We start from the raw sequence: 15,409 nt of genomic DNA on the forward strand, positions 1-15,409 counted from the left end.
ATGGAGTGTGAAGTGTGATCATGGGCACACACATACGGCAGGTGAAAGGTATCCCAGGCAGAAAATGGAATGAGATGCCCAGACGGTCTCAATTCACAAGAACGGTGATGCACTTCTGGGCATTATTTGTAAATTCACTTTTCCCACATAAATACTGTTGCGACTGGCTTGTAAAATTTTAAGTCACATTTTCTTAATAGACTGACTGATTCCCCTTCGCCCTACCAATTCTTTCAGACTTTCCAAGGTGGTTGAGCTGGCTCTTTTGTGAAGGGGTCTTCAGAGTTCATGGATGTGTGTTATCAAAAATCCATGCATGGATTTAAAAATTTTTGCACCCATATGAACTTCAAAACTTTTGCACTCATATGAATTTATCTTTTCATTCCATTTCCATAAACCTTTGGAAGTTGCCGCCTATGTTACTATCTTTATTTTTCTCCTGTTTTCTCTTTTCTCTTGTATCTCATGTTTATTATTTAGCGTTATTTTCTCCATTATTTTTGGAACCAAGGAGCAATGCCCTGATAAAGGTTTTCAAAGCAAAAAAAGGCAAAAAGTGCACCTGACAAAGTTAAACAGGATGATTTCAGTTGTGCAGAGACTCAACTCAGCCTCCCCGCAGCAAAGGCAGGAGGGTGATTAAAAGATGAGGTGCACCAGTAGAAAAGTCCTGGGGAATGTCAAGAGCGAAGTGGATCAATACGATGGGTTGAGCACATCCTCCTTCCTGAGCTTGCAAATGTTTTCCTCTGTGATTGGGACATCTGTGTCTGCTAATTGGCACCCATCAGAGCTAGGCTCCTGCTGTCCCACAGAGACTGGAAGACAGGCTGCTGTTTCCTTCGATGTTTACATTTCAAAGATAGTTCCTAGGTTGCATAACTGGCCAGAGGCTGGGAGAAGATTTACATACTTAGGAAAGGAACAGGGAAATAATTTGCCATGACAAATTCTCCAAAGTGAGTGCTCTAACATGGGAGAGGTCAGGGGCCTCTGGGCAAGAAGCAACCCACCTAACATGTAGCTAAACTGAGCAGGAAGTTAAGGTTATCTTGATCAAGTGTATATTGATTTTCAAATCATAATGTTTATTACCTCTAGAGCTCATCAGTTGCGTATTTTTTATTTGCATATAAATTCTGCAGCACACAAACAAATGAATGCGTGTACATATTTTGGCTGGTCTTTAATCTTGTGTGTTCTTAATTCCACTTCTACTTGCGGACTCCTACCATTATTTATTGAGCCAGATTCATTAGAGTTCCCTTTGTACCAAATGCAAAACCAGCTAAGACACAGCTGCTCCTCCTGGGGCCTCTGCACCAGCATTAGGCGTTTGTCTCCTACAGGAGCCTCCAGGCATAAAAGAGGGGGTGACGCAAAGTTGTCTTCATCAAATGTTCCGTAAGTTGGACACTGCACACACAATGCACTTGTATCCCTGCTTGTCCATTGTGCGTGTCCTGTTGCAAAGAATCCAGACAGGTGATGGGCATGTTGTCCATTCATAGTGCTCAAGTTTGTTCCAAGCTCCCCATAGCCTGGGGATCTTTGTTCAAAACTCTCCAGCTGCCTTGTCCAATGTGGGTGCCATCTGTCCCATGTGACTGTTGGCCATTTAACGTGCAATTATTCCAAACTGAGAAGTGCTATCATGGTGAGACAAATATCAAAATTTGGAAACTTAATATAGCTAAAAATAATGTGAAGTATCTCTCATAATTTTTATGCAAGGGTGCCTTAAGTTTTTGGAAAATAGAATTAAAAATGAAGTGACTTTGGGTTGGTAAAATTTTAGCAAGTCATGCAATTTGTAAATAATACACATTTTCCACAAACTTTTTAAGACTGTCTATTGATTTTCAAATTTTTTGAATAAAATCAGCTTTTGGAATAAAATAAACTTATCTTTAATTCCATTTCCATGCACTTTACATTTATTGCTTGCTACATATTTTGGATCTGTTAAGTACTAAACCTTATTTCAACTATTTTTTTAATAATATGACTACTGGAAAAATTTAAATTCCATATAGGAGTTTCCCTATGGGCAAGCAAGGCTCTTGAGTGCCAGGCTGCTCTTATTTCCAGTCTGTGGTATATTTCTCTCTTACTTTAGCTCTGATCATAAGGACTGTTCCCTTCCATTTTTCCTACCTCCCTTGCTGTTCAAATACCAGCTGAAATGCCAGCTCCTCCCAATAGCATAGGGTTACTTAACACTAATTTATCATTTATAATGGCTACAAATGTATCATCTTACGCCCCACACAGAAGCACGTCCTGGCTTGAATCTAACCCCCAGGGGGTTTCTTATTAAATACATAGTAAAGCTCAATCAATATCTATTTAATATCCTAGATTTTGATCAAATGTCTCACTGAAAACTCACTGTCTTCCATTTATCACAACATTCCGATTATTCCACTTGGGGACGAGAAATGTAAATAAGACCTTTCAGTGGGATGCTGTTCTGATCCTGCCTCTCCTCCTATCCTGGCCTCAATCAAGGGGCTGGAGCAAGTAGCTATGTTGGCTCTGAAATATTATTTCTCTAATGGTGCTTACACCTAATGCAAAGACACATCAAGTGGAGAATTTTCTAGTGCCTAAAGAAAGGAAATGATGAGAAATAGATGATTTATTGATGTGCAGGTTTTTTTCTTCACAGAGACTTTTATACCGTGTTCTGGTTGTTCCTTTCTTGTAAAAATGACGTCCAAAGGCAGGATTCTCTTCATGTAAACAGTCAATAAGCATCCTTGATGAATGAGTGAATGAGTGAAAGAAATCAGAATATACACTGGAAACAATTTCAACCCCATACTGACTTGAAGCAAGTAGAATTTAATGGAAACATCAATGACAAAATATTTCTGTGGTCAACGTGCAGACCTATAAATTATTAAATTCTCTAAGGCTGTGAAGGAACAGAAAACTGTTTTCAAAGTGTTTTGGGTAAATATGTTTTAAAAGAGTTGCTGCTCCAGGCACACATGGAAGGGCTTACTTTGTTCCCTTGTGAAAGGCCACTCCGGGAGCTTAGCACATCACAAGGATGATCACTGCCCCCTGGGAATGGAAACTGTCTTACCTTTCCCATTATCCATTCTGGACACACCAGGGAGCTGTGCTTGCTGCTAATGTTGAAGATAAGCCCTTACATAAACACCTGCGAATGAGGGCTTATATAGGCGGAGTTTTATTACAGAAAAGCTTTGGGAATAGATGTTAGTTGCCATTCACTGCCTTCCAACAGCTGACCCTGTGGCTCCGAGCAATGGCTCCTCCAGGTCCTGCATGTTGTGTGGAGCAGTGTGTGTGACACAGAGACGCTCCTGCGAGGGGCCTTGCCCAGAGACACACGCTGTAGACTCTGCTTCGCTCTCTCCAGGTCTGAGGACGACACAGAGCCTCTTTGGATCACGGCAGTTTGGTGGAGCTACACATGCCAGTTCCCCTGAAAGCAAACGATTTACTACTTGCTCTGAATCATGATATAATAAACACATGTTAACTCAGAGGAAAACATATTATTGTATTTCTGCATTGGAAATTTTAAGGGCATGAATGAAGGTAGTATTTCTCAAAATCAGCACTATTAACATTTGGTGTCAAATAATTATTAAGGATGTTGCCCTGTGCAGCATAGGGTTTTAGCATATTATCTGGCCAATAACCACTAGAAGCCAGTAGCTCCTACTCTCTGGCCTCAACAATCAGAACCGTTCCCAGACTTTGCCAAGTGCCACTGGGGAGGAGGCAAAATTCCTAGTGAGAATCAATGATTTGAATTAGTAGTTTACAACATTCATTCACATCTGTGCACATGCGTGTATGCATCTGTGTTTACACACACATTTAATCTTTATTAAGGTGTACAGGTGCATATACTCATAAAAACCACTGCATATCTAGATACTTTATAAAATACATGAAATAAAACTTTGATGCAATCAGCAACCAGGAACATCACAAGGGATGATAATGGTCTTTTCAAATTATGCATTCATACTTTGAGTTGTTTTTTTTGAAAAGAATTGCCTCAAATATCATTATGTTAATTATAAAAGCACCCATCATTATAATTAAACAAAACAGTATTCTGAAAATGTGCGTTGAGTGCCTTAGATGAGCCAGATGCTTTTTCAAGGGTTTGAGTTGCAGAAGAGCAGGGGGAGAAGCGGTCCCCTCCCTCCAGAAGTATGGGGGAATCTACCTAATGGCCACAGAGCCATGCACAGAGGCCAGTGTGAAAATCACAAGCGTGCTTCAGGTTCTGAAGGCAAACTTCATGCCAGGTGCACTTCCCTAAGGAGTACTTGCAAGATTTTAATTAACTATTTTATTTGGGGGACTTTTAAGTTCTAAGTATACATTTTCCTGTTCCGTCAGATATGAAGAGACATATAGTGGTTCATAAACATGAGACACAGGAGCACAATCACATTAACAGCTTGTCTCCTAAATGAGTATTCAAACCATTTGAAGCCAGCGCCATAGAACAAACACTCTACTGCTCAAAGTCTGATGCCCTTCAGCTTGGGTGCTTGGAGGAAGGTTGTGGTTCTTATAGCCAGTTAGATGGAAACTCAGTAATCTTGTAGCTGAAACTTTTGGAATCCTTATACTATTTTTTTATTTTTTTTATTTTTATTTTATTTTTATTTTATTTTTTGACAGGCAGAGTGGACAGTGAGAGAGAGAGAGAAAGAGAGAAAGGTCTTCCTTTGCCGTTGGTTCACCCTCCAATGGCCGCCACGGCCGGCGCACTGCAGCCGGCGCACCGCGCTGATCCGATGGCAGGAGCCAGGAGCCAGGAGCCAGGTGCTTTTCCTGGTCTCCCATGGCGTGCAGGGCCCAATCCTTATACACTTGGATCACCTTGGAAGGGCAAGGAAAGCCAGGAAGATCCAACTGTGGCTTTCCTTTAGGATATAATAGACATAGGGCTTGATCTACACATGAGGAACAGCTAGAAATTAAGTATTCCTCTTCTACATACACCAAGATATGTATTTACAGAACTGTTTGTATACTTTATAACATTGCTTGTGTCTAGTACTACAGTGTTATATGAATGAAACAGAAGATCCTAGGTCTTTTTTTTTTTTTTTTTTTTGACAGGCAGAGTGGACAGTGAGAGAGAAAGAGAGAAAGGTCTTCCTTTGCCATTGGTTCACCCTCCAATGGCCGCCGCGGCAGCCGGCGCACCGCGCTGAACGATGGCAGGAGCCAGGTACTTACCCTGGTCTCCCATGCGGGTGCAGGGCCCAAGGACTTGGGCCATCCTCCACTGCACTCCCTGGCCACAGCAGAGAGCTGGCCTGGAAGAGGGGCAACCGGGACAGAATCCGGCACCCCGAGCAGGGCTAGAACCCGGTGTGCCAGCGCTGCAAGGCGGAGGATTAGCCTAGTGAGCCACGGCACCGGCCGATCCTAGGTCTTTAATATGGACAAGTTAGGCGCAGCGGTTGGCTGGAGTACTATGAGCACGACCTAATGAGCTTAAACAGTAAGAGCTAAAATATATGTTGTTAAGGACAAAAAATGAGATTCAAAAGAACTTTTATAATATGCAGTCCCCATCAGCAATGTTGGGGATAAAGGGTCAAAAGAGAGACTTTGGTTATTTTTTACTTGATATCCTTCTGAACTATTTGGGTTACTTTCTGAACTTGGCATTTTTTGCCTAGCTTTTAATCAACTTTACTAAACTAATAGGTTAAGAAAACCTAATAGTTGGATTGCTCACAAGAGAGATATTAATGTGTAACAATGGGAACAGTCCATTCGGAAATCAGAGTGCATATTGAAAGGGAACAATCTTTAGAAGCTTAGAGCAATTTTAACTTGTTTCTTTTCTTGAGCCAAAAATTGTTCAATGAGCTCCAACCCCAACTGGCGTTTTGACCATCAATTATCACTGTATATTTATAGATAATACTCTTTCCCAGCAATTTCAGAAGGTTAAAGCAAATGTATGTAATCAGTCTGTTATTTGCTAGAAGATAAAGTGCCACTGAGGCTTGTGTGATCAAAGGAAAATAGTCCCAGAGATATCTTTGGCACTGGCTGGTGTTAAAATGTTGAAAGGGAAAGCTTTTCAAATATAACAGAAATGTATAATTTTTACTTTCACAGCTAGCCAGGTCAAGGCTTAAAAAAAAACAGAGCCCTTCCTGTGTGAGTAGGATTCTTCTGATGAAGGGTCACTAGAATCTATTATTGGAATTGAGTTTTTTGTGTGAGTGCTGAGTTGGACCTGAGTCAGTCTTTTTGCTGTGGAGCAGGACTAAGCCTTCAGAAATGCTTCCTCTGGTCACAAGTTTCCTCCTCCACTGAATCAATACTCAACCTTCAGACTGAAGTTCAGAGCCGCTTCCTCCGAGGCACCTTGTCTGACCCCAAGAGGAGGTCAGGTCCCCCGACAGGGCAATTCTAGAGTGTTCGACAGTCGCCCGTAGCAGTGCTGATCACGCTGTCTACTAGTGGTTTGTGTTTGATGTGTCTGGACCGCCCGCTTGACTGTAGGCGCCACGTGTGCTTTTCTCATCCTTGGAAGCACGTCTTTGATCACAGTGGCCAAGACACTGGAGGCCTCCAAAGAGATCTGCTAAACTAACAAATATTGTCTGTGTGTGTGCGTGTGTGCTCACATGTGTGCATTTCATCCAGAGAAACCTCCACGATGAAGCTGGCAGCACCATAGGAGGACTGCAAGAGTCAGGTTTCCTGTGTGTGTCGGCGTCTGCTCTGAGATCCTGAAGGACCTGCGGAGTGGAGACCAACCCTGTGTGGTCCTGTCTACGTGCAGCTGTGCTGGGACTGGGCTGCTTTGTCTCCCAGGCTGTTCTTCCTGGGGGCAGAGAAAGGATTTTGCAAAGAGGGATGCAGGTGTAGAACGAGAAGTGTCAAAACCATGGTTTAACTGGGGACATAGAGATAGATCATGGTAAACAGCAATGGGGTCTTTCTCGGGAGAATGTTGCAGGAGGGGCTTGGGATTTTTTTTTTTTTTGTCTCCTCCTGGACTCTGTAGCCACAGTAAGGTGGAGTTTCAAATTTCACTGGCTGTCTCCTAATTTCCTAAATCAGCAGTCAAGCTCTTTCTCACGCCCAGTCTTCCTTACAGGAGGAGTTGTGAGCAGGTCTGTAATGGGTCGGTGCTGTGCTGAGCTCATGAGGATGTGTGGTCCTGGATCTCTGTGCCGAGGAAGGTCAAGGCCATTGGAGATCCAAGGCAGAGCTGGGCCCATAGCTGCAGAGACTGAGCCCTGGTGAGGACAAAGCAAGTGTGGAGGATGGAGGGTGGGTGGCGGTGTAGTTACAGGGACACAGAGGGATAAGGAAAGGATATGTGGCGCTCTGTGGTGACGGGAGAGGCCACACAGGAAAGGCTGGAGGGGCTGAGTCTGTGGTAAGGAATCTGCATTTCATTTTGCTCCTGGGGGAGATGATGCGGAGTTCCTGGGCTGCTGCAGATTCTGGTCTCTCAGATTCAGGATAACTCCGGGGGCCTCATGGAGAGAGGGCAATGCCAGCAGTGAACTCATTAAAGTGGAAAAACAAGAATAACTGGTTTCTAAAGAGGAGGATGCTGATTTCTTATTTGCTGGTTTTGTTTTTGAGTTGATTGACTTTTAAACGAGCTTAAAAAATGAGCTATCGTCCACACAGACATCCCACATGATGACTCTATATGTGGTAGCTCACGTGTGTCAAGATTGACTAAAGGGTACCTGATGGTAGAAAGCAGAAAAGTAGAAAAACAGTCTGTGCAGATGTGGGGGCAGTGGGGAGAGAACAGCCGTGCACCTCATCCAGGAGTCAGCTCCGACTCTGTAAGTGGGTCAGCGGGAATCTTGAAGAGCGAGGTCTTTGTATAGTTCAGGAACCAGGCATTGTAGCACTGGAGGCCCTGTATATGCATGTGTGTATTTCATCTGTCTCCACCAAATTCATCTTCTCACCAGTTCTTAGAAATCTAAACACTGTAGCAATGTTAATTTTATTATCTGACAGAACTCCTTTTCCCAATAATTGTTCCGTGAGAATTAAATGCTGGATCAGCAAACTTCTGGAGTATTCTGTCGATCTGCTATTATGCAATTTCTGTCAAGTGGTTCCCAGAGGCTTACAAAACAGGTTAACTTTGTCCTGAATATGGATTAATTTCTTTGCCATTTTCTAGTCTCATTTGATGTGTAATGTGATTAATTCACCTAATATTTTTATTTGATTTAAATATCAAGAAATTAACTCTCAGAAAAATGCTAATTCATTTGATATATTTTTGGAACGCTAGCCATCGAGGTTTCGATGGTGGTATTTGTCATGGCATTTTCTCTTTGGCTCTGTTATCTCCAAATGCATTTTGATAGATGTATACACATTTGTATAATTGCTGATGACATTTAGGAAATATTTCATGTTGCTACGGGAGAGTTTCGGTAAAGGGTAGCTGTTCATGGAAATCAGGCCTGCGAGTCCGGCAGGGCCTCCCATCTGGTGTATTCTGTTAGGGAATGCATGTGCTTTATTTGGGCTGTGCTTGTATGTAGTTTCTTAAAAATACTAGAATTTAACAACATCAGCCAGCCCAGAAGCAGTGCCGGTGCCCTGCACGGTGGGAGCAGCTGCAAACATTTAGGGTGCAGTTAATCAGCTAATGGATATTTCTGGAGGGAGAAGGTGCCACGCGATGACGTATGAGTCCTGCAACCCAAGTGGACAGCTTCATGATTCCTCTGCTCCAGAATAGAGTCCCTCTCTCCGGCTCGTGTGGCTGCTTATCTGTGTGTGCCTTTTCTCCTCCACTTTCCTGTCACTCACCATTAATTTATTCAATGCATTGTTTAGAAAGTGACCACATTTAACTATAGGCTGGAGGACGTGTTTGAATTCATGAAAGACAAACCACTTTAGAATATGTTACTTGTATTCACAATTTCTTTGAAGTAAGACTGGGTTTTCAAACATCAACATGCATTTTCCCTTACATATGTAATGTTGCATAGTTTTATTCTAATATAAGAAACTGTCCTGGGTATAATTAATGACTCCATATCTCATCACCTGTGAAATCCAGGGCTACCCTTCCACGTGACGTCACTGTCAACCACCAGCAGGGTGTAGAATATTATAAAACATTCTCAGAAATGCTTTCTGAAATAGCAAAACTGCTGCTTCATTGCTGTTTTAATTTGTGCCAATTTAATTGATGTTCCCAATTCTTATTTATTTGCCATGGTAAAAAATATGCTTATTGCATATAATTTATATTTTTCAGTTTGCTTATTGGATAACATTAATACAATTATTGATCATGGTTCTTAATGATAATTGGTAAAATCTGAGAAAACATGAATCAATCATACATATTATTCATCAAAACATTGTGTGTGGTTTTTTCTTCAGATTTATTTTATTTTATTTGAAACACAGAGTTACAGAGAGATGTAAAACCAGAGACAAGTCTTCCATCCACTGGTTCACTCCCCAGATGGGCACATCATCTGAAGCTGGGCCTATCTGAAGCCAGGAGCTTCTTCCAGGTCTCCCGCATGGGTGCAGGGCCCCCAAGGACTTGGGCCATTCTCTACTGCTGTCCCAGGCTGTAGCAGAGAGGTAGATTGGAAGTGGTGCAGCTGGGACTCAAACTGACACCCATATGGGATGCCAGCACTGCAGGCCAGGGCTTTAACTTGCTCTGCCATAGCGTCAGCCCCCAAAACGTTGTTTTATGTTTCTTTATCAAGCACGAAAACAAAGCAATAGGTCATCAGTTTATGATACAGTAGACCAATGGTTCTCAAAGTGGGCTTTCCCAGGCGAGCAGCGTCGGCTCGCCCGGGAACCTGCTGTAAACAGACATTTTGGGGTTCTACGCAAATGATGAATCAAATCTGAGGGTAGGTCCTAGGGATCTGTGTTTTAACAAGACTTCTGATGATTCCAGTGTACCATGTTGACGTTTCACAACTGGTCTGGACCCACAAGGAGAAAACTCATGTGAGGTGCTCCTTGAGTTAGCTCTTCTCATCGCTCAACATGTTCCTACAAGGGTAATTCAAAAGGTTCATGGAAAATGGGGCAAAAAATTTTGGACACTATGTCTAGTTTTTTCATAATGCACACAGTCTGAGAACTTTCTGAAGTGCTTCAAAAGTGCCTTTTCTGGTAAGATCTCTTTCTCTCCTCCTTCATCTCCTCCCTCTCTTTCCCTCCATCTCTTGAACACATTCCATGTATTTGTGTTTTTATTCTTTAATCTTTCCCAGATAATAGCTTCACTAATGCATAGCCACATGTGGAGAATCTATTAACTTTTAAGATAAAAAGTTCATTTGCTAAATTTTCCCCATATGTTCAAACTCATAAAGTGCTTGTTCTGATTACTATGATGCAAACAAGAAGCATATTACTCAGTTTGGCATAATTTTAGAAAAAACTTTTGTGTTTTTGTTTTAGAATAGATTTCTGAACATGCTTTATTAAAATCTAAAATCTTACATGCTAGAATTATTATAGTAACCAAGGTATATGTCAAGATTTTTAGCTTAAAAATCTTACAGCATATTTATTCCAAGAGACAGTAGGAATAAGAGTGTTATCACTACTACTACTCTTATTACTAAAACCTTTTAGTTCATATCTTTGCATGTATTAATTATTTCAATCCTCATATGCATTCAGTGAGAAAGGACCTTCTGTGATTCATGTTCTACACACAGTTCTGCTGAGATATGTGTATACAGTACAAAAAAGAATTGGTAGCATACTCGAAATTGACAATTTGTATAATTGTAACTAATTAAAATCTACTTGTCACAACTGATTCTCAAGACTTTAGATGACTGCAAAGGATTTCAATGAAGTAAAATGGTACTGAATAGTTTTCAGGATTTTTTTTTAACATTTATTTTTTATTTACTTGAAAGACATAGTCACAGAGAGAGGTAGGGACAGAGAGAGGTCTTCCATCTGCTGGTTCACTCCCCAAATGGCTGCAACAGCTGGAACTGAGCCGATCTGGAGCCAGGAGCTTCTTCTGGGTCTCCCACATGGGTATAGTGGCTCAAGGGTTTGGGCCCTCCTGCACTGCTTTCCTAAGCACATTAGCAGGGAGCAGGCTAGGAAGTAGAGCAGTCAGAATTTGATGGGATGCTGGTTCTGCAGGCCAGGGCTTTAACCCACTACACCACAGTGTTGGTCCCTAGTTTTCATGTTTAGTTTTGATATTAAAAATTCCCATTTGATCTAGCATCGTACCATTTAAAATGTGATATCTTCAGTAGGACTTTTTTTATTTTAAAATACATTAAATGCTTTCTATGTAAACATTTATTTGGAAAAATTCCTCAAAGGACTGAAACTGTGGTGTGTGAATTTTTACATTTTCTAGGCTAGAGATTCTTTTGGAGAATTCATGAAATTCTTCCTCCTTTGAAGCACTTTAGTCCAACTCATCATGAGGGGCTATAAATTCACAGCTTCAAAGAATGTACTTTATTGAAAGAACAATGAAGAATAAGAAAATGGAGTCTATTCTTCCAAAAATGAATTCACTAGGGTTCCATTTAAAGCTAATCGGAATTTCAGAATAATGCAAGAGCATAATGCTTACTTGTTGTTACTTCATAAGCCTCTCTTTTTGGAACTAAACTTAGAACTGTGTTTACTTTTGCTGTGGAGTCTCTGCTACTCAAAAAACAATGCAAATCTGTTGGAAGCGCTAATTGTCTCATTGCCCAAAAGGTAACTAAATCAGAGCCTTACTAGAAGACATATGAAGCAAAAGCAATTGAATAGATGATGGTACTGTCTGTATCAAATACTGGATGTTTTGAATGAAATAATGAGGTAGCTTAAGTCCGAGCAAACTGAAGAGTCTAGGTTTCTATAACCTGCTATAGAACAGAGGAGAAAAAAAAAAAACTTAAGACATATGCTAACATCCTTTATAAAAAATTTAAATCATTTGTGAACTTTAATAGCATTCTACTGACAAAAATAGAGGCAGGACATAATGAATCTAGAAGATAAATGAGAATGATGCAGTGATCCTAAACTGATGTAGCCTTGACTTCTGTCGAGGACAAATTTGCGCAATTTTGCTTATGAGAAATATATTCAGAGGAACATTATTGGAAATATAATATGGATTAGGATATTGTGTGGTTAATACACTGTCAAATTTATGATATATATTTTTTCTTTGCTTATTCAAAATTACTGCCTCCTGATTGGAGAGCATTTCCTGTTGGGTTAACCAGTGAGAAGCAGAGGGCTTGCGAGCGATATGGTAGCCAAAGGGGCCACACCTCTCTCCTAGACTCTCTGGCCATGTGCTTGTGGATGTGGATCTGCTGTTTGGCTGATTGCTTGCTCCTTATTCAGGCCTGGTGCTTTTGAGCCTAAGAACAGGGGATACCTGAATCCTGGCCCTTGGTTCCTCATGGCTCCTGGATTCTGTGCATTTTCTAACCAAAGTCCTTAAGAATCCCATGGAGTTGGTGCTATTTTTCTTTTATATTTCTCTGTTACTTGTAGTGATCAGCATGAGTTTCTTTGGCTTGCAACGAATACCTCTTGTTTTGAAAGAATATTTTGCATGTATTTCTTAAGGGTTTACTGTAGTTTTACTAATGTGCAGATGTTGCAGTTTTATCTACTAGGGAAAATCATGGTCTGTGCCTCCAAAAATTTACAACATGCAGCAGGAGGTGAATCAATATGGGAAGTGATACATCCTGGTAATAAAATAATCTCAGTGTTAATATGCATATTATGAAACCCAAAGATAATACAGAATTTTAAGGCATCTCAGTGAAGTACCAAGGAATTTTTCACATACGGTAGACCTGTTCTTACTGGGGGACTTTGTGGAATAACTATGTAATGTTGTTCCATTAAAAAATGTAAATGTTTTCTATTAAAAAAAAACAAGCATGGGTTCCTCAAAGCTACTCACACCAGAATATATTTTTGCAATTTATACTAGTATTTGTTTTTTGATTGCAAAAATGACATATTTATTAAACATGATTGACTTAAAAACACCAAACGAGTTTGCTTTAAAGTGCTCTTCATCCAAGACCTTGGACAATACCTCACCCCAAAGTCAGTTCAAAAACACAGATAACAAGGCAAACAGAGGCAGTACATATAGACAGGCACTACCAAAAATCACTATTTGTTCTTTAAATAATGCCATTCTCAAGTAGCGCAGAACCTTGATGGAATTCTTTTGTATAAATATTCATAAATTAAAATGTCTCCAGGTATCCTAAAGAGCTGCAAACATCCCTTACAACAGCAGTTTAATGTCTATCTGAGGGGGAAAAAAAAAGCACTCAAATCCTCTTCCATTGAAAGTGGTTTATTTCTCTAGTATAAGTGAACGAGGTCATGACAATGTTAGCTTCGTTTTTAGAGCAATGTACATAACAATGTCTACACAACTTAAATTTGGTAGGTCACAAAAGTTAGAACGCTGTCTTCTTTTGATGCAGCAAGAAAATAAACAAAGATTAAATACTTTACCCCAACTTTTAGTATTGACAAATACAGTAGTATCAACCTCACACAACTTTACCCCAACGTTTGGTATTCGCAGATACAGTAGTGTCAACCTCACACAAGAAAGCTTTAAAAAATATTTGGATCTAGTGTCATGGTATTTGGGTTAAAGATATTTAGAATACACAGAGTTTCCTTTTTGCTGAAGGGTATATGATGCAATCACCCTATTATAACTCATTTTAGCTGGGGCAAAGTGACCATTTGGTCCATGGCACAAGTTCCACATATACTTCTGTCAAACTGGGACCTTATAAAATTTCAAGTTTGTAAGCTGCAGTATTCACTGACCAATCCGCCAGTCCCTCAAAGTTGCTTGGAAAAATATCTACATTTGTCCTTATGTCAAAATGTTATATCATCATTTGTTAAAAAAAATTCACACTCACACTGTGAAGTTATTAGGAAAATAGTCTTGCAAATAAACTACATAAAGGTAAAATATCCTTCAAAAGTGTGTGGGGTTTTTTTGTTTGTTTGTTTCACAGTATTCTATAAAGTGCAGAGAAATCCCTGGAACAGTAGGTGAGTGACCGCAGCTTTTGCACAGAAATACTTAGAGGAAGCTGGACACCTAGGTTTCCTGAGGAAGAGGATGGAAGAGGATCTTCCAATTCAGGCTTTTTTTTTTTTCCCCATAAGTCTGTTTTCGTCAGGAATGGTTGCTGATGTCAAGTTTCCATTAAGTGTATTTCTGTCACAGTGAGCAGGTGTATCCGTTCTTCAAGGGGAATCTCACTCCATGAGTCTGTATCTGAGCAGGTTCCTTGGCATCACTGGGAGAGTAAGTAAAGTGCAGATGCTGGCTCTTTCATCCGGTGGCTATGCCTTTCTGAACTACGAGAACCTGGGTGGGTGGGCACAGAACATCATCTTTGGAACAGGAGAAGGTGACACGGGAGAAACTCAAAGATCCTGATGGGGCAGTTGAAACATCGCAGGCTTAAACTTGGCATTTGCTCTCTTCGCACATTCCTCAAGGGTCATGATGAATGTTTCCATGTAGCACTGAGCAGAGAAGCAGCTTCATGCATATTCTCTGTGCTGGGAGATGAATGATTCTCATCATGGCGGACTCGTTCCTGATTGCATGAACGTCTGCATTTGGAGGTCACGGTGCAGGCGAGCTTCAGATATTTTGGTTTCCAGAGATTCACTAGTTTCACTTCTTTCTTTTTCTTTTTTAATCCTAGTATCAGTCGAACACCCGTTGGAGCTCCTGAGAGCAACCAGCCACTTCTGTCCGTCTTTCAGCTGCATTTACCGCTTTCTTGTAGAGATGCGGCTCTCCTGGAATGATTAATTCCGTTCTCGTGTTGTCTGCTGAATGGACTTTAATTTCACAAACGCCATCTTTATACTTCCTTTGCTCCCTTTGCAAACATCATCTTGTGAATCATAGTAGGATAGGATTCCATTATCTAAAACAAACTAGCGAGGCTGCCAATTCGTGAGATATTGGTCCACTTGTACAGAACCCCCTCCATGTCTCAGAGCCTGGTACCGCGCATCCTCCAGGCGTGGCGTCGGCTGTGGGGATGGGGTGGTGGTGCAGCCCCTATATTTTAAACCAATATTTGAACATAGCTGAATCTTTTGTAGAACTTGCACTTTCATATATTGAAACACTTACTGAAGACAAAGCTGAAGGGCTCTGAGTAATAAGAGGTTGAGAGCACTTTTTAAAAATTACATGAACCCTTATCTCCAGAGAACAAATATAATTTGAAGAGAAGCTTCAAGATTGATTCAGTGACTGATTTTCCCAATAAAAACAAAACTCATCCGTCTTTGTCCTACCTTTCATATCTGTAAACAACTT

General features: G+C 40.7%; 1 protein-coding gene and 1 pseudogene across 2 annotated transcripts in view; one reads left to right on the forward strand and one right to left on the reverse strand.

Moving 5' to 3' along the window:
• The window catches only part of CNTNAP4 (contactin associated protein family member 4), a 444,592-nt gene that overhangs the window by 95,627 nt on the left and 333,556 nt on the right, over positions 1-15,409 (forward strand). The gene's annotated exons all lie outside the window — the stretch shown is intronic.
• Positions 13,956-15,208, reverse strand: LOC138846580 (pleckstrin homology domain-containing family A member 3 pseudogene; annotated as a pseudogene).

Source organism: Oryctolagus cuniculus, chromosome 18 (genome assembly GCF_964237555.1).
Source record: "Oryctolagus cuniculus chromosome 18, mOryCun1.1, whole genome shotgun sequence".
In the NCBI taxonomy this organism is placed as follows: domain Eukaryota; kingdom Metazoa; phylum Chordata; class Mammalia; order Lagomorpha; family Leporidae; genus Oryctolagus; species Oryctolagus cuniculus.